Source organism: Kogia breviceps, chromosome 3 (assembly GCF_026419965.1).
Source record: "Kogia breviceps isolate mKogBre1 chromosome 3, mKogBre1 haplotype 1, whole genome shotgun sequence".
Lineage (NCBI taxonomy): Eukaryota > Metazoa > Chordata > Mammalia > Artiodactyla > Physeteridae > Kogia > Kogia breviceps.
Genome location: NC_081312.1, coordinates 174289712 through 174309513, shown reverse-complemented (window position 1 = coordinate 174309513; position 19802 = coordinate 174289712). Strand labels below are relative to the sequence as shown.

At 36.2% G+C, this 19802-nt stretch overlaps 1 protein-coding gene across 6 annotated transcripts in view; it reads left to right on the top strand.

Moving 5' to 3' along the window:
- NEBL (nebulette) overlaps positions 1-19802 on the top strand; it is a 353899-nt gene that overhangs the window by 215554 nt on the left and 118543 nt on the right. The window contains exon 4 of one of the 6 annotated variants that reach the window (XM_067030380.1): positions 19179-19248. The exons of 4 other annotated variants lie outside the window; for them this stretch is intronic. The gene's annotated coding sequence lies outside the window, so the exon portion shown is untranslated. Of the gene's footprint in view, positions 1-19173; positions 19249-19802 lie in introns of all 6 variants that reach the window. One more of the 6 variants, XM_067030379.1, reaches the window with a different exon arrangement.

Genomic DNA, 19802 nt, shown 5'->3' with positions numbered 1-19802 from the left:
CTCAGTGAGGGCCCACACACTCTGGGCTGCATTCTGGAGACCCTTCTCAACTGTCCTTATATTTATAAGTTCTCCTACAATGTGTTGGCACATCAGCTGTCAAGGCAGTTTGTAGAATCTCCTTCCCTGGAGGTCTTTAAAAATCAAACACATATCCATCTGTCCAGAATGGTTTTGACGCAGTCCTGCTGATTAGAAGGAATAGGCTAGATTTTCCCGTCAAGGTTCGTTTCTGTCTTGAGTGCTCTTAAATGAATCACTTTGCTTTTTGGTGGGGGCAGGGAGGGATGTAAAGTGACACTCTGAATTATTGATGTGTATCACTGTACATATCCTGGTTAAATAGAATAAATTATATCCCTCTCATGCGTTTAATGTTTCTGAAGCACTCGGTGCATTTGGAGCCTCAAAACAACCCTGTGAGGTGGGTGGGCCCTTCTTTGGGTCCCTTTGTCACAGAGCAGTCAGCAAGGCATGCAGATGTCGGGTTGTTGGTCCAGAGTCACAGCCTGGCTGATGCAGAGCGGAGATGCCATTCCTGGCTGTTGGGTCTCCAGGTTCACGCTCTTTTCTCTTGACCCTCGTGCTTCTTTGTGTTTGTGGGGTTTGCTCTGTCATACAGTGTCCAGACATTTGATTTGGAGCCAAGAATTAAAAAAAAAAAAAATGGGGGGAACCTACTTAGGACCAATACTTACTCTATTTTTCCTTCCAAAAAAGTGCATTTTCACATAAAATTGTGGTAAGGGTTATTGCCAACTTCACACACAGACACATATGTTCATATATATGTATTTATATGTATGTATATATGTGGATGTGTGTGTATATAGGAAAATGGGAGAGTATGTGTATGTATGTTTAGATGTGGATATGTAGGTATAGCTGTGTGTGTGTGTGTGTGTGTGTGTGTGAGTGTGAGTGTGTGTGAGAGAATTTGTTCTTATTTTTCTAATGTGAAATAAGAAAACCTGAAAACTTTGCCATGGACCAGCACTACTCTGGATTCTCTTAACAGTTTAGATAAAATCTCAACGTTTGTTTCCTAATTAGAAAAAGGCATAAATTCACTCTCTTGGTGATTATCTCAGACTGTTGGTGACACAGATTGAAAATAGTCTTTCGAATATTTTGACTACCCATTTTTACTGGGTTGTCATTACTTCTAAACAGTTTCAGTGGACAGGGCTAATAAACACGTATGTTTAAGAAAGGAAAATACAGTATTGACAAAATAACAACCTTAGTGGTACCAAATACGCTGAATGCAGCATGTCAAAATACTAGGAAGAATTGTTTTCTGTGTGGTTATGCTAGTTAAGTTGATATATACTTAGGTCCACTTATTTCAGTTTGATTTTAAATTTTGGAGGTTGCTTTATTTTTGTCTTTTTTTGTTTATATTTTTCAGTTATATAACATGTTTACATGATTTTCCAAAATCAAAACTGTGAAATGAAGTATGTGGGGGGAGATGTCACTTTTACCTCCGTTTCTTCCTTTTTGGTCTGTCCCTTTCTTGATAAAAATTGTTTTGGTTTTTCTTCTGATTAACTTTGGTTCATCTTTCCCTTATTTCTTCTCAAATATGTAAGTAGCTGTGTGTATATAGCATATGTTCTTCCCTTTCTCACCCAAACTGTAACATTCAGTACACAGTCTTCTATACTTTGCTGTTTTCTTTATTCATGTATCCTGGAGAGCAGTCCATAGCATTACATGGGGATCTGCCTTATGTATCTGACACTGCCTTGTGTGCTGTACTGTAGTTTATTTAACCAGTCCCTTGTTGACGGACATTTGGGTTATTTCCAGTTCTCTGCTATTATTGGTCTTCTGGTGAATAGTCTTGTACATACATTATCTCATATTTTTTTACTAGTTACTTTTGGGGGTTGATTTTTATAAGAGGAATTGATGGGTCAAAGAGTAAATCATATGTATCTTTGTAGAAATTGCCAAATCCGTCTCCATTGGGTTTGAAAGGTTTTGTGTTCCCAACAGTAATATACAAGAGAGCCAACTTTCCCAGTCTCACCAACAGAGTATGTTGTAAGCTTTTGGAGTTTCGGCTAATCTGAAAGGTGAAAAATGGGATCTCATGTTGTTTTAATTTGTGTTTCTCATATCATTAGTGAAGTTAAGCATCTTTTCTTATGCTGAGGACCATTTGCACTTCATTTTCTATGAACTGTATGTACATCTTTTGCCTACATAGGGCTGTTGATCTTTCCCTTCTCAGTTTTTAGAAGTTCCTTATAAACTAGGGCTGTTTTTCCTTCATGATATATTGCAGTTCTTTTCCCTACTGTCTTTATTCTGCTTACAGTGTTTTATTTTTACATATAAATTTTAATTATTACTTATTTTTTTTACTTATATTTATCTTTATGTGGTCATTCATTTCCCTATTGGATCTGGATTTTGTGATGGGAATGCTTTCCCACTTCCAGGTTCTAAAGTAAGCCCTAGCTATTTTCTTCCATGGTTTCATTTTGTACAATTAGATTTCATTTGGAATTTATCTTGGTGTGAGGTATGAGGAGTGGATCCAATTAAATATTTTCCCATGTTGTTCTAACATTATTTACTGAGGCATCTTCCTTTTTCCCGTTGGTTGGAATGCCCTTTATCATATATACTTGGGCCTGTCTCTGGCTGATTTATCTTATTCTATGTATTAATGCTCCAGGAGCATACAGTTTTAATAACAGGAGCTTTATAATATGTGTGAAAAATAGTTTTTAAACAAAATAATGGTGACATGATTCCTGTGTTTATAAAAACGTGAAGTTTGAAACGGAAGCATTTTTAGAGATACTACGCAAATGAGCTACTTTTATCCTTCCGTTTTGCAAAGACGGGAGGTAGGGCTTCCAGAGGTTGTACAAACTCATCCAGAATCACCAAGATGATTACCAGATAGTTAGCAGTGGGACTGGAACCCATGTTTTCAACTACTACATTGCATGATTTTCTCATAAAGATATGATTTTCTCAGTAAATATGGGTGACTAGTCTCCTAGCAAGGACCTAGAACCAGTTCGGATGCCTTCTCTTATCACAAAATATTTTCTTAGTTTGGAATATTTAAAATAATACATGATTTAGTTTATTTTAATTATAATATATTCATTTTAGAATATTTGGAAAAGAACCCTGCTACTGATTCCCAGAAATATATTAATATTTTGGTCAATTTCTGGGGTTTTTTATTTTTATTTTTTTATTTTATTTTATTTTATTTTATTTTATTTTATTTTATTTTATTTTATTTTATTTTATTTATTTATTTATTTTTTTGTGGTATGCGGGCCTCTCACTGCTGTGGCCTCTCCCGTTGCGGAGCACAGGCTCCGGACGCGCAGGCCTAGCGGCCATGGCTCACGGGCCCAGCCGCTCCGCGGCATGTGGGATCTTCCCGGACCAGGGCATGAACCCGTGACCCCTGCATCGGCAGGCGGACTCTCAACCACTGCACCACCAGGGAAGCCCTCTGGGGTTTTTTAAATGCCAAAATCTTCTGTTTATTATCATGTTAAGTTTATGATCATGTTAAGTGGAAACAATTTTGAGAGGCTGACAGTAACATTAAACATTTATTAACCACTTACCTAAGTGCACTGATTAAAGTGTTCTAAGTACATTCTCTTATTTAATTACCACAAAACCTATCTAGGGATGCAGTCTTTATTATCTCAATGTTTCTTATGAGGAAAGCTTGGCTCTGAGAGGTTAAATAACTTGCCCAATCTAATGGAGCTGGTAAATAATGGAGCTTGTATCCTAACTCATGTGTTTCCTCCATCTCCTATGTTTTAACCACTATGCCCACTGCATCCCATGTATACCATTTTGGGCCCTGTTATTTTAGTTATATGTGTATATATATATATATATATATAAACTAAACATTTGTGAGCTTCTGGAATAGGTCTGGTTTTCTTTCCTTTATAAATTTATTTATTTATTTATTTTTGGCTGTGTTGGGTCTTCGTTTCTGTGCGAGGGCTTTCTCTAGTTGTGGCAAGCGGGGGCCACTCTTCATCGCAGTGCGTGGGCCTCTCACTGTCGCGGCCTCTCTTGTTGGGGAGCACAGGCTCCGGACGCGCAGGCTCAGCGGCCGTGGCTCACGGGCCCAGCCGCTCCGCGGCACGTGGGATCCTCCCAGACCGGGGCACGAACCCGTGTCCCCTGCATCGGCAGGCAGACTCCCAACCACTGCGCCACCAGGGAAGCCCCTGAACTCTTCTTTTATACCGTGTAGTCCCTGTCAGTAAATAAAAGTCTGAGCTCATTTCCTAGTATATTTTACATTTACTTATAAATTACATACATGTGCTACTGTAGATCCATCAGTTATTAAAGTTTTCTATCTTAAATTTTCAGAGTAAAAAAATTTGTGGATAGACATTCCAGTGATTTTCCCTGCATGTCAATGCAGTGCAGGACGTGTATATCCTGTTTCAAATATCACTGGTCTGTCACTCTAGTGGCAGAGTATAAAACAGTCTATTGCCTTGAAGAACTTCAGCTGGGGACACATTTTATGCCTAAATAAAGTTAGAGGCTTTTAATCATTGGAGTATTTGAAAATTAAATTGTTTTCTTCAGAGTTGCCTAAGAAAGAGTTCATAATAAGACCATAGATATTCCTACTTTAAATATTTTTTGTATTTTAAATTTGATAATTTGCTACTATTTCCACCCTCCCTTCTTTTGTATTTGTTCCAAAAAAAGTTGGGAACTCCATAAAGAACAATTCTGGCCTGTAGTTCTCGAATTCTGACATTTAGCAATCTGTACTCATCAAACATCCAGTCAAACTAGATGACTGGTTAATCATCCTATGATTCATTGTGTTTCACTTCTTTCCTAGGAAATAAAAAGCTAGTTATTTCTGAAATTAGGGATGACTTAGTTATAAGGATTATAATTTAAAGATAATCTTTTATGTCTTGTTATGCTGTATAACTAAGTGATAAGGTTATGATAACATTTTAAAATGAGTTTTAACAATTATGTTTTTAATAGAATGTTCATTTACTCTCTAGTTCTAAATATGTCCTGTTAGCTTGCAGGCCTATATGTCTTGTTAGCTTGCAGGTCTAATTTAAAACATCAACCTTAAAATTTTCAAAGCCTAGTGTCTTTTACAGCTAAATGTCTAAAAGGTATTTGTTTGTGAAATATTATTGTAATGATAAGTTTGTTTATTTTCATTCATATTTCATTCATAGATCCCACCTCTGTATTATAAAGAACTTTTACTAATATATAAAAAATAAATCTTGAGAGCTAGTATAGTCAATGTATATCTAATTGGTTATTAAATTTGGCCTGATAATTTAAGATCATTTGCATTATTTTTACTCTCATACTTTTTTTTTAAGTTTTGAACGTCTGTTTAGATGTGTTGTTGCCTCTAGTTCAGAGTCTGATTAGCTTGTCAATAAATTAACTACTCGTAATAGGCCATTATGTTAATAAGTCTGGAAAATACAAATAAAATAGATTTTTAAAAGAATTATGTAGATTACTGAAATTGATGTTAGGGGAATTAGAAAAGCTGAGCAAAGCAATAACTAAAGAAAACATTGAAAAATATTGTGAAATAATTATGAAAGTCTCCTGTCCCTGATCTTGTCTTAAGGATGTTTAATTCTAAGAAATGGCTAAATAAAAAAAGGATTTATAGGAAGGATCTAGTGTAATCTCATAGAAAGCAGTTCTAACAAGTAAGGCTGAACTTCATGGGAACTGTGAAGTTCTTAGAAAACAAACCTCTTTCATCATGTGTTTTAGCATACATACGGTTCTTTGTCTCTGTTTTTCTCTGAATATGGGATTTATTAGCCTGCTTATCAGCATATGGTTGAAAAATAGCCACCCACCTGGCCTTATAGCTCTAGCACTCACCACTGTCTGATTATCTACAGCTAAATGTCTCTTGGTTCAAACACATAAACACTTTCTTATTGCTCACTGAATGGCCAATGTACTTCTCCTCGAGTGAGGTGTCTGCTCTGGGTCTAATGAGCTATCGCTTAATAGTCAGGTTGTATGAGTCATAGTCTCATAAGAGCCTGGGACCTGAGAATGGTTCACACAGGCAAATTTATTGATGTGTCTGCTACAACTTATTGATGAGTCTGTCCTATTGTTTAGGGAACAACCATTTCAAAAGTACATAAATTGGCAGAGAGCACACAAAAAGGTGACAGCCTCAAAAGAAAACTCCGGTTCATCAACATAAATGGCTCTAGTCATGAACATACTTGTGCATTTTCATCTACATACTATTATATAAACAAATGCTATAAAATTGTATTTATTCAAAGAATAATCTGTAAAAAGTATTTAATCTGAGAATGCAAGGATGGTTCAATATTAGGGCACCTATTAATATAATATAATAAAACCAATATGCTGTCCATCCCGATCAAAATAGCAAATAAGAAAAGTGATCTGATGCTGGAAAAGTATTCGATACAATTCAACAATTCCTGATACAATATTTCAAACACTTGGCTTTCTTGCTTTTTGCTACTTCCAGTACACTATGAACATTTATCATTTTTATAACCAGACAGAAATATGTAAAAGGTTTTAAAGGCCCCTTAGGGCAGATAATTTTTTTTTTTTTGTATTCCAAGTTCCTTATTCATGTAATGGTGTCTCAATAAATATTTCAAATGAAGCATTCCATTAAAACAAAGTAGGTTTTGAGAATTGTTAAGAAAACAGAATAGAATTTTTCTTTTTCTCTTGGAACGCCTTGTTTCAGGAGTGTACCTTTTCCTATGTACAACGTGAACAATCATCCGTGTCCTTGGACGGTGAATTGCTTTTCTTTTAGAAGATACCTTTGAAAATTGTTCTCTTTTTCTCTGCGAGTTGCTTCTCTGAACTCTTACCTCTTTTCCTGAGCTGAGTCAGTGCCCTGATCTGACAGCTATGCATATCTAACTGATAGCTGTTACTCCTCCTGAACAATTCCATCTTAGATTCAGTGAGCTTGTGCCTGAGCCTATTTCCCTTTCTATCCCGACAACTCAAAATACCTTAGAATGACCTCTCTCCTCTCATTTTTGCTTCTTGTCTGTTGCCCAGCCTACATTTTTAGTGTCTCCCAACTCTTTACCTTTATCAGCTTTCATCATCCTGGGTATAGGTTTTTATTTCTTACCTGGACTATTTTGCAGAAGTCTTCTGGTGTCTTCTTCCTTCCATTTCAGCATATTTCACCTGCACTGCAACTAGAGTAATCTTTCTATATTTGATTTATATGTCACTCCCCTGCTTAAAACTTTGTGAGGCAGCATTTCTGATTGAATTATATTTAAAATTGTTGACTTGGCATTTGAAGCTGTCTTCATTTTGCCTTTCATGTATTCCTTACTCCTAAACCTTCCCCATGCACGCTGAACTCATTTCTCATGGGGGTCATAGTGTGGTCATTCTGTTATCTTTTCTCATGCTTTGTCTTCCAGCCTTCTTTTTCTCACTTATGAAAAACTGAACTTACCTTCATAATGTGCAGATCCAAGGCAATGTTCATGAAACTTTAGAGTCTCCCTGATACTTGTGATTTCCTTCATTCTCTGAGCTGTCACAGCACTCTGTAATTCCCTGATGACTTCAGTGTATTTTCTGATTGTTTCATTTCTACTCATGGATTAAAAGCTTCTTGAGTAGAAAAGGCTAGATTTTATTGTTTTATATTTCTTATAATGCCTAACAGTGATTTTTACATAATAGTTCAAATATTGATATTTTGAATCAAATACTGAATTATTTGAAAGTAATGTATATATGAACAGTATACATTTGTATTTCAAACATATCAGTGCCATTGTCTCCAAAGTATTCCTTTGGCAGATGGTAATACAACTGAAAATATAAAACAGAACTAATATAAATAAAGTTGGTCATCTATTTTGTGTTGGTCATCTAGTGTCATTTTTTAAAAGTTATTTTTATTTTTTTCACACTTACATTCATATTTGCAGGACAACTAAAATATTATTAGTGTGAAGAATAATAAAGTTATTATTATAACCTTGAGAGAGTATGTTAATTAAGTTGAGGGTTAAGGAAAGATAGTGCTTAAGATAACTTCTTTCCCCACTTGTGATGACATGAAAACTTTATTTTCTTATATTGAGTCAAACTGCCAAGAAATTCTTGCAACAGACTGAGTGCTATGATAAATATCTGCCTTTTAGAGCTTTGGACAGTGTCATTGCTTGAAAAGCAAGCTTGAACTCCTCACGAGATCATTGGAGAGATAAATGCTTTAAAGCTTTTCAAAGCCATACTCTTGGCTCTATCAGAATTTAATTTCCCACTGATTATGTTTATATCGATTTTGGAACACATGGCCATGTATATACTCAGCATAGCTACATCACCGATGATTCCCATGCCTTGCAACTACATCAGTGTTTTTAGTGCGTATGGAATCCACTTATATTTTCTTATATGTAAGTACCTTGAATTAAATACTCTGTTTTTAGACTAGACTATGAAAATGTTCCTGTAGTTGTTTAAAGGCTAAGTCTTTTTAGTAGTTAAAAACATTTTGATGTGTATGGAAATGGGCTTTATAAACATCCTGTACTTTATCAACCACTCAATCATACCTGGTTAGGTTCTGACCTGTAGTCAAAATACAAGGTGTTTTTTTGTTTGTTTGTTTGTTTTCGGTACGCGGGCCTCTCACTGTTGTGGCCTCTCCCGTTGCGGAGCACACGCTCCGGATGCGCAGGCTCAGCGGCCATGGCTCACGGGCCCAGCCGCTCCACGGCACGCGGGATCCTCCCGGACCGGGGCACGAACCCGTGTCCCCCGCATCGGCAGGCGGACTCTCAACCACTGCGCCCCCAGGGAAGCCCTAAAGGGTGTTTCTAAAAGTAGATTCCAGCTGTATGACATCACAGTGTTGAATGCCCACGGTGGTTATAAATGGTGAGGCAATACATAAAATATATAGAAGATCTTCGTTCCAGTCCTGTTGCTATTACTTTTAAGCAAGTGCTGTACCCTTTTGATCTTCAGGGTGGGGGTCCAGATAGTATTTACTTTCTAGAGAGTTGATGAGGATGCCAGGACATAAGATATGTAAAGGACTTACCCCAGGGTCTACTATTCAACATAGTTGACTTCTATTACTCTTTGACCAAAAAAAAAAAAGTGATTTGATCAAAGAATTTGTTGATGATAATGTTTTCATCTTTGAATGCTTTGTACCATGGTGATTAGTAGATAAGATAAATTTGGTAATCAGGTAATCATACAATCTAAGAACTGGAAAGGCTGGCCTAATTTTTTACATTCGCGAAAATAAAGGGCCAAGGACCTCAGGTGACCCACCAGCCACCACACAGCAGGTCAGTAGCAGAGTGGGGTTTTGAACCCAGATCTTGGGACTCCTCCTCCTGAGGTACTTTCTCCTCTCTGCACACCAGAGAGTGGTGCTTCCAGAGCTCACCCTTTCCAATTGATGGTTCTGTGACTATAGTTCATTCAGTGAGGAGCTAGTGGGCTTTGTATCTCTTCCGTCCGTAGTCATCCTTGCCTGGTCAGTCGTAGTGTTTTTGCCAGGCTAAAAAGTAAAGTTCTGCTATCAGTTCGGTGTGGAATATGATCTCATGCATGTGTTCTGTTTTTTTAGTATAACATTAACTTGAGCAGAAGCTCCATTATAACATATTTCATGAGTCAGTTATGATCTTCGTCAAATCATGGCCCAGATACAATCACTAGTCCTGTTTCTGAGATACAAACATTATAAAAGCCTGTAATATACTTTAAAAGATACATTTTTGATGATATTTTGAAAACTATTTAGTCCTTATATCATAAACATTCGAACCTTTGAATATTTAAACAAAGTGCTATGTTTGGAAAAGTAAAAAAAAAAAGAAATAAAATACTGAACTTAAGATATAATAAAAAGACAAATAAAGGACTAGTTAAAGCATAATCTTCTTTACAAGAAAGTCTTCTGCAACTCTATCCCAGAAGATTAGATTTTATAATAAAGATAATTTACCCCTTATAGAAATTTTTGTATTTTGAGTTGGCCACAGGTGGTCTCTAAAAAGAATCTTGTAAGGTTTATTTAGAAAATCTAAAGCTGTTATGATAAGTTTTTAAAAACCCATACAGATGAATTCTTTAAAATAGGATTATACAATTTAGCTATTTAATCTGATTAAATGAAAATCTGAGATTTCCTTACTCATGGCTGTTTGTACGAGAGAGTAATGTAAATACCATAAAGAATTGTCAAAGGAAATAACATATCTAATGATTTTAAATCCTAAAATAAGAAACCAAGTACAGCCTTGATCGAATGCACACGTAGTGATATTTCTGTAAGAAAAAAATATTTCATAGGACTATGATGATAGTGGTGTAGTATCAAAGCTTAATTTAAAATCTTGAAAAAAAGATGTTCTTGTTACTTCATTAATATGTGTCAACAAAATTACCTCCTTTTCAGCAAACTTTACACCTAAGTAAAATTTTGACCTAAAAATGACCCTCATGGTGGGGGAAAAAAAGACCCTCAGAGTGGGAATGCTCTTTATAAAGTTCACTTTTTTGGACAGTTTATAATAGAAAACCTTAAAAGTAGCTACTTCTTGCTTTAAAAATGTAGATTTACAAGAAATGGCTACAGAACATTCATTAAAAAAATTATCCATTTTGTTCAATGAAATTCTCATTTTCAGCTCAGGCATGCATATAAGGCCAGTATTTCTTTTATACAATTATAATTGCTCTTAAATTTGGGGGTGAATTTTTCCTAATATTCTAGTCTAGATCTAGAGAATTCTTCAGTTGTTTTGGTAAGTTATCTTCATCAGTTTCGCGTCAGTCAGAGAAACCTTGCCATAGAAATCATTGCTGTCACACTATTTTCAATGAATACTTAACTCTATTCTGAACTGTTATGTATTGAATCCCACTATCTTTTTGGGTGTCAAGGCAGCTATGCAGAAAGAGCTCTACTTGGATACAATGAAATCTGCCTCTTAAATTATTTTCCATTCCACTTCCTTCATCTGTGCGTGCAATGTCTTATATGCATCTGAATTATCATTAAGAGGACCGCAAACACAGACTTTATGACCTCAGTCTACGATGATCAGAAGAGAAAAAGCACTGCTTAAATAAATTTGAAATCTTATTATTTAGAAAGATTTCAACATGCAGGTAAGGAAGAGAATAGCACTATGGCATAATGGTATATCTTGAAATGAGTATTTTAAATTTTGGAAGATGAGTTTCTCAGGTTGCCTGGTGACGCTTGGTCCATTTCCTAGGAGATACGGGCTTTTGTTGTTGTTACTCACGGTGCTTCGTGAGCGGTGCCGCCTCCTAACAGCTCATCTCAGCCGGTCGTGCTCCACCCTCCCTCTCTCCCCCCCACCCTTCCTTTCTTCCTTTCTTTCCCTGGGAAAGATGGTTGTTAAATAATTGCTGGCTCATTACTGCTTATAAATGTCCCATTAATGAATGAATAGCAGGAAAGCTTCTCAGATTCAGTTGTGTCAGGTCAAGGATGCTCTCATGCTTTCACTGTTACCTACCTGCTTTTGCCTTTGATTCTAACTCTGCTTTTTTGCCCATCCCAGGAACCAGACTGTCTCTATACCACAAGTGTAGAGAACCATCAGTAACGACAATTCCTTTGAAGTTGGAAATCGAAAAAGATAATAGAAAATAATAATATTGCTACCAGAAGTCAGTCAGTGGGTCAGCGTTCTATTATTGCTGTATGGTCTAGTGGGTTTTCCATGCACTGAAGTAATACGGACCTGGTTTGACTCTCTTACTGTGAGAACTTGGGCGAGTTCACTCTGTGTCTCAGTGTCTCATCTGTGAAATGGATGTTGAGAGGATTAAGTAGGATTTTATATGTAAAGCCCAAGGCAAGTGCTTGGCATATGGCAATTACCCTTTCATGCCCTCTCAGAGTACCTGGTAGGGGCCAGAAGAGGGGGCTTCTAAGAGTTCTTGACTGCCTCCCTCCATTTTTATATGGAGTTCTCTTTCTCCAAAATTGTCAGCAGAGTTTGTATGAGGGATAACACAAATGAAATTGAAGGCTTTGGATATCATTTTATGTAACAGTATTTTTGATTCAAACACTTCATGGCAATTGGATATTATTAAAGATCCCAGCAGTTTAAAAGTAGCCATTTTGCTGGCTCCATCAAGGAAAGAAGCTGGGTCCTCTGAGGAACAGAAATAAGAGATGCTGCATTTCCCTTAATTCTTCAAGATCTTTTCTGTTGAGTATTTGAAGATTTCAAGTTTTTAACAGAAAAGTCTCATTTCAGTAAAACACTTAGTTTCTTTAAGTGGTCCATCACTTTCTTTATTAAAATCTCATGCTTCATTGTGACATTGCTTTACAACATGGTTTAAAAAGGACTTACCTGGCCATATTGATGAAGAAATTGCTGGTGTGTTTTAAATTGCACAATGTGAGTTAAAAATGTGAGTTTCAAAAAAATGGGAGTATGGATGGAGGATATTTCACTATTTGGGCTTGTGTTATTTAGAGAGAAAAAGAGTGAATATTTATTTTTCACTCATATAATTACCTATTTGTTAGATAATTAATGAGTGAATATTTATCCTGAAAACTGCTGGGACTTTAAATATGTCATTCTCATTAATGAAACAAGATAGCATGTTGAAAATACACCTTTGGTGAAGTTAATTAAAACGTAATTTAAAGAGTTAATTCATTATTTATAATAACAATTTAAACCCTTTAATAAAATACATTCCCATACAAAGGAGTCTGATTTAGATAGTTTTGGAAACTAAAATAGATTACAGTTTTTATTGTTTGATTATTAGGATTCTGAAATTCTCATCTTAAGAAATTTAATTTTAAATATATTTTTCATATTTAAATTATATGTGATCAAAAATGAAAAAATAGCTAATGATTTCCAGTCTCACAGCATTACCATAGAGCTGCACTGTCCACTATGGAGCCGCATTCCAATATGGCTCATCTGAATTGAGATGTGCTGTAAGTGTAAAATTAAAACACACGGGATTTCAAAGGCCTAGTATTAAAAAAAGATAAAATATCACATATGTTGAAAGATAATGTTCTGGATATATTGAGTTATGTAAAGCATATCATTAAAATCAATTTAATCTGTTTCTTTTTTTAATGTGGCAACTAAAATATTTAAAATTACATATGTGGCTCACATTACAATTCTGCTGGACAGAGCTGCTCCAGAGAATGATTTTGGAAATAGTTAAAACAACAGATAGACTTTGCCTGGGAGATGTCACTTTATGAGCAAATCAAAAATAGGCCAAGCATATTGGGGTTATGAAGAAAAATTTTGCACACACAACTTAAGAGAAAAAAGATGGTTGGAGAAAATCACCTGTAGATATAACTAGTATACAAAAGAACAGAAAATTGATATCTACAAAATTATTTGAACATTGATAAAAGCTTTTAAAAACATGCTGCTACATATTTGAAAATGCAGCTTTTGTTTTTTATTTATTTTTAATTTTTAAAATTGAAGTATAGCTGATTTACAATGTTGTTAGAAAATGCCGGTTTTATAAGTCCAACAAATTTATCATAGTATAAAAAATATGTATTTTTAACTGACTATACTAGTGAATATTGACTATCACATGTATATTTAGTATCTGAAATATACCGGAGATGCAAAGCCTAGTATAATACATGATATAAAGTAGATGCTCAATAAATATTTAATGAATGAATATGTGATTGAAATAGGAGAGGGTAGAGATTTTTGTTGGTGTTATTCATTGATTATCTGAAGAGATTAAAATTAAAATAGTGCCTAGCCCACAGAATGCACACAAGAAATGTTTGTGAAATGAATGAAGGAAGTTAGACACACACACACACACATTAAATCATAAAGAAGATAAAGTCCTCAGAGAGAAATTACCACCAATATATGTTAAACTAGTTCTCACTATTCAAAGGGTACCAATTATTTTAAAACATCACTAAATTTATAGCTGTTTTAATGATACATTTACTTTAATAATGGTCTTATTTTGATAGTATCTTATATTTGGAGTTACACATGAAAAAACTCCATGGGAACAATTGGAACAAAACTCAGGAATTAGTGCTTCAGAAGTTCCAAACTTGTGAAGGTCAGTTGTGTTGATTTCCTTGGCTTAACTGATATTGAAATCATGACTTCAAGATAGAAGTACTTAGCGAATTTAGGTATAGTAATTGGATGCTTAAGGTTCAAGTAGAAATATCGATAATGCTTATTTAGTAAAATGTAGAAAAAAATAGGTGCGTTTTAATAATTAAACTGTAATTGTAACATCGTAGAAGTGTGAAATTTATATCATAAACACTTTTAACATAATTTCCATTTATTTGGGGGGATATATAATACAAATATATTTCCCTTGAATATTTTTCTTCATTAGACTGATAAAACTGGGAATAATTTCTTCACTGTGAGTTTTCATAAAGTGCAGGTAAGAGGGGTATTTCAATTGGCTAATGATAAAATGAAGGGGTAAAAATTAAATTCAAGGCAAATGCAGGGAATAGAGTAGGTGTAAAGGAGATGTTTTTGCATTTAATTGACCAGGAACTGTGTTATTCATAAAGGTTCATGGCTCAAACCCGCTTAGGCTTATTGTGTTAGGAAAAGTGACTTCCATACATTTACTTCAGGGAGCTTTCACTGCCGCCCTCATCTCTCCCTATTGTATGCTCCAGTGACACTGAGCTCTTGGTTCCTCCAAATCTTGTCTCTGGGTCTTTGCAAATGTTCTTTGGATGTCTTCCCTACACCCTGTTTCTTTGCCTAATTCTGGCTTAAACATTCTCTCTAGAGGGAGATCTGCCCAATTCCTTGGTTCCTGCTAAATCTTCTTGTTATGAGCTCATGTACCTCCCTACTTGTACTTTAGAGACATTGTTAAACTTTCTCCAAAAAGGGCTCAATTGGTGAGTTTCACATATGTTTACATAAGCTATTGTTCTAATGGCTGTTTTCAATATGCTCTTCAACTCCAAAGCCTTTCCCTTTTTCCTTGACTATAAGAACTTCCTCACTATTTCCACATTTTAATATATGATTCTTCCCGTCTGGAAACATGACAGAAACAGCTTTTCTCCATAAATGACTAGGAAATTATCTACTGCGTTTTCATAAAATTCATAAATCATGTAAGCGGGACATGTTAGGAATTAATTGGTAGAACATCTATCTCTGAAGGGTTAAAGAATTGCCAACACCGATCAAGCCTGCTCTCTCTGGCTCTTGATATGGTGTTGACAGCCAAGCAAAGAGCGTCTTCAATAAATCCACTCTCATATTCAAGTTTTTCCAGATGTGAGAAGTAATTAAGTCTTTGCATTTATTGAAGCCTTGTACGCTTTTCAAGAGGGAACTGGCAGCTGTGATGAATTATAACTCTGCCTGAGTGCATGTGTGTGTTGTGTGTGTGTTTTGTGTGTGAATGTACATATATACAAGCACACGTGGCATTTGCCAATAGTCAAATGAGATCAGACCTTTAAAAAACAAAACAAAACAAAACAAAAAGCTAATTTTCATAAACACCAAAAATTTTTACAGCTATATCTCACAATTTAGAGACTAGGGCTTTATCCAGTAATACCTTCTTAATTTCTGCTTTTGCTGAATGTTAAAGAGAAGACATGAAATCATTTGCATCTGTTAAAGGATTTTCTTAAGAAAAGGTGAAATCATGATACTCCGTAAAGCATAAAAGGAGCACATTTCAAAGATTTTAACTTATTAATTAAAGAGGCCACCAGTAGGATGTTACCGCTGGTCCAAAGGTGAATTTGAAGGACCAAACATAAAATGAATAATAAGGAATGCGGAGTTGAACTTACAGATAGATACAAAAGGGTCTATCAACAAGCCAATAATCAATTGCTTTTCCCCAGGACGCAATTAATTTGCATCCATATGGCTAAAGCATCATTAGCATTGTTATCAGTTTTCAACCCTTTACAGTGTGGTAAAGTAGTTCAAAGACAGTGAAAGGCCAAATTAGCCAGAAGGTAACACTAGATAAGACATGGTGTAATTTTTGTGTGTGTGTCAGTTTCAAAGTCTTTCACAATTTTTCCTGACACATCTCACATAAAACTTCAGGAAAGGGATACTTTTGGGGATAGCCAGGCTGTTTTTTCGTGCTTGACCCTTTGGTTCTGATTGCAAGCCATACAGAGGCCATTCAAACCTTGGGCTTCTCTCAGTGGGAAGGATTGCGGAAGTGTTTATGGTTTTAGCTTTGTGGTTACTAAATTGGAACAAATATCTCAAGTAAGCAGCAAATTAAACCAAAGTCTTTCAGTTCACTTGGTGGTTATGTTAATGTAGACTCTGAATAAGAGGGCTTTTTTTTTTTTTTTTCCTGTCAATATGCTTAGAAGAATAGGGATTTTACATTTTGGCATCCAACCTGAAAATTGTTGAGACAAAAATTATTTTTGGTTTCTTGTTCTTCTCCAGCACCAGTCTACATGTGTGGCTTTCATTTGTGAGTAGGATCTGTGTATTTGTGAAAATAGGAGTATGAATATAGAAAAACACGAATAAATCTTATTTTAATGGCAAAATTGGTAATGGTGACAGTTATTCAGGTTGTTTTGTATTCTTTTGATTTCTAATTAACAAACAGTAATGAAATAGCCATTAAGAAGGAGAAGATAGGCTTAATGAATGTTAATTGTAAAAGTAGATTGGGCTAATAATAAGCAGAAGTCCTCTCTTTTATAAAGAAGACAAAATGCCCTATAGAGCTTATGTTTCTTGTTTTAAAAAACGATTTCTCTCCCTCATCTATTAGTAAAGTTCTCTTTTGGATAGATGCCAAATGATGAAGAAATACGTGAGGCAAAAGTAAAATAACCAGGGATTTAACTGAGAAGCAAGAACCTTTTGGGGATAGTCATAAAAAAAAACCCAGGCAACTAAAAATGAGTACATGAAAAGACTGCCAAGGCAGGCAAACAAGTCAGATGAACTAATTTCTCTCTCATCTACCATTTAGGGGGAATATTTTTTAATAGGAAATGTTGAATTAATTTTCAAAGTGGAAATATTCAGTTTATCTCTGTAAATGTTCCTTCACACAGAGCTGAATCTCAATCTATTTCAATTATTTAATATGGATTTTCATTTGCAAGTCACTTCATCACCATGTCGGGGAAGAACACATTTTCTATCACTGTAGAGAAAAGAAAGGAGAAAGAAGTGAAATAAGTATGAAACATTTCTCAAAATCCAAGAGCTTCTTGTTGTATGTGACTTTAAGAACATGAAGACAGTCAGGCACTGCATGGCTTGTGTTGGTGGTATCGACTTGTTTCTTTGGCCAGGGGCTGTGTTCCCAGAGACCTGAACTACCAGGTAATAGGACCTGGCAGTTGTTACAGAAATACATTTGGTTACACATAAACATCAAACTATAAAAAGATGGAAGACTTCTGTATTACAAATATACAAGTTAGCTCTTATCTTTGGGCTTTTATGCTGCATGAGGCCCTCCTGGCCTTTATTTTTTTATTTATATTTTTAAAAAGATTTTTAAAAAATTTGACGTGGACCATTTTTAAAGCCTTTATTGAATTTGTTACAATATTGCTTCATTTTATGTTTTGGTTTTTTGGCATGTGGGACCTTAGCTCTCTGACCAGGGATCATACCTCCACCCCCTGCATTGGAAGGCGAAGTCTTAATCACTGGGCAGGCAGGGAGGTCCCCCTCCTGGCCTTTAAAAACATATTGATGGGGCTTCCCTGGTGGCGCAGTGGTTGAGAGTCCGCCTGCCTATGCAGGGGACGCGGGTTCGTGCCCCGGTCCGGGAAGATCCCATGTGCCGCGGAGCGGCTGGGCCCGTGAGCCATGGCCGCTGCGCCTGCGCGTCCGGAGCCTGTGCTTCGCAACGGGAGAGGCCACGGCAGTGAGAGGCCCACGTACCGCAAAAAAAAAAAAAAAACAAAAACAACATATTGATGTCATAGAATTTACCCTTTCAAATGAGAAGATCCTTTCACACCAAGTACTTTCCCTGGAATTGTGTACCTTTATTCGATAGTTGAAAACTCTTTTGTTTGTAAGGGGCTTTCCTATTTTTTAGATGATTTCCTTGTATTAACTTCTGGCAATTCAGTTTTTCTGCTTAACGATGGAGAATTAGAGGCAGAGAGGGATTAAATAATTTGCCCTAGAGGATGTGGGTGAGCCAGACCTGGAAGTAGGGTGTCTAGCTGTAGATAATGTGATTCGTACCTTGTTCTCATTCTCAACCAGGGCATGGGTAGAGTGCGAAAGTAAAAAATAGACAACATAAATGAAATGCTCAGTAAGTGAAAGGGATTAGCAACTACACAGATATTCCCTTTTGTGGCACCCCAAGATGCAAATACATATTTGCATATTAAAGTACAACATTTAACATGGTTTTTAAAAAAAAGGATCATGGGGGAATTTTGAAACATGATAGCTATCCATGAAGAACACTTTTTTCATATTCCCCAAGTTACATTTTGGAGCTGTTGACAAGAGAGCGTTGCTGTGATTAAGTTCAGGGCTTAAAATATTTTAGAGAAAACTTTACGTGCATTTTATATTTACACCTACAGGTGAAACGAAAAAAGATGTATTCAGAACAAAAGTAATAATGTATCTAGCTTGCCAAACACTCCATTAAGGAGTTCCTCCAGCAAATCTTGAATGATGGTTTTTTTAAAACAATTCCTATCTCATTTTAGCACAAAGTATATTTTACTCACCATTGTGTCTCTAACACCTAGCACAGTGCCTGGCGTAACCACCCACGTTTCTTTGAATGAATGAACGTAGGGCTCTAGTTACATTCTGGTCCTAGCGCGCCACTGAGTAACTTTGTGAATAAGACAGATAATTAATTTCTCTTGATCTCAATTTTGTCCTCTGTGAAAGAGAGGGCTTTAGTAGGATTGATTTCTTAAGGACCCCTGTAGCTTTAAAATTCGGATTCTACAATCTCAAATGGAAAATTCCTGTTCACATTGTATATGGTGTTTGTTTTTGCTTTCAAAACTTTTGTGCATAATCTCAACAGATCATTTTCTTCCAGCACAGTGGAGAGACAATAAGGATTTATTGTATGATGGGAAATGAGAAAAATAGCAGCCACTGAAGTCTGACGCAGGTAATTCACCATGGGGAATAGATGTCACCATGAGCATTGCAGGTATTGTCACCCCAGACACTAGCCAGGCAATGCATCTTAGGCAGCTTTGGCAAGGTTTTCTCGGTAAGCTTCTAGAAGTTTGCAAGAAAAGCTTATAGAAAATGCTCTTTTCCCTATTTCCCGATAAAGATAATGTCGCAGAGCTTCTATGGAATATTAGAAGAGTCTTTTGACAGAGGACTTGAGGGAAACAAGCAGAGTCTACACATTCTGCTCCTTTATGGAACGAATATAATGTACTGAGAATTTCCTTGTAGAATTCTCTACATAGGCATGACATGACTGTGATTTTATTTTATTTTATTGTATTTTTTGCGGTACGCGGGCCTCTCACCACTGTGGCCTCTCCCGTTGCGGAGCACAGGCTCCGGACGCGCAGGCGCAGCGGCCACGGCTCACGGGCCCAGCCGCTCCGCGGCACGTGGGATCCTCCCGGACCGGGGCACGAACCCGCATCCCCTGCATAGGCAGGCGGACTCTCAACCACTGCGCCACCAGGGAAGCCCTATGAT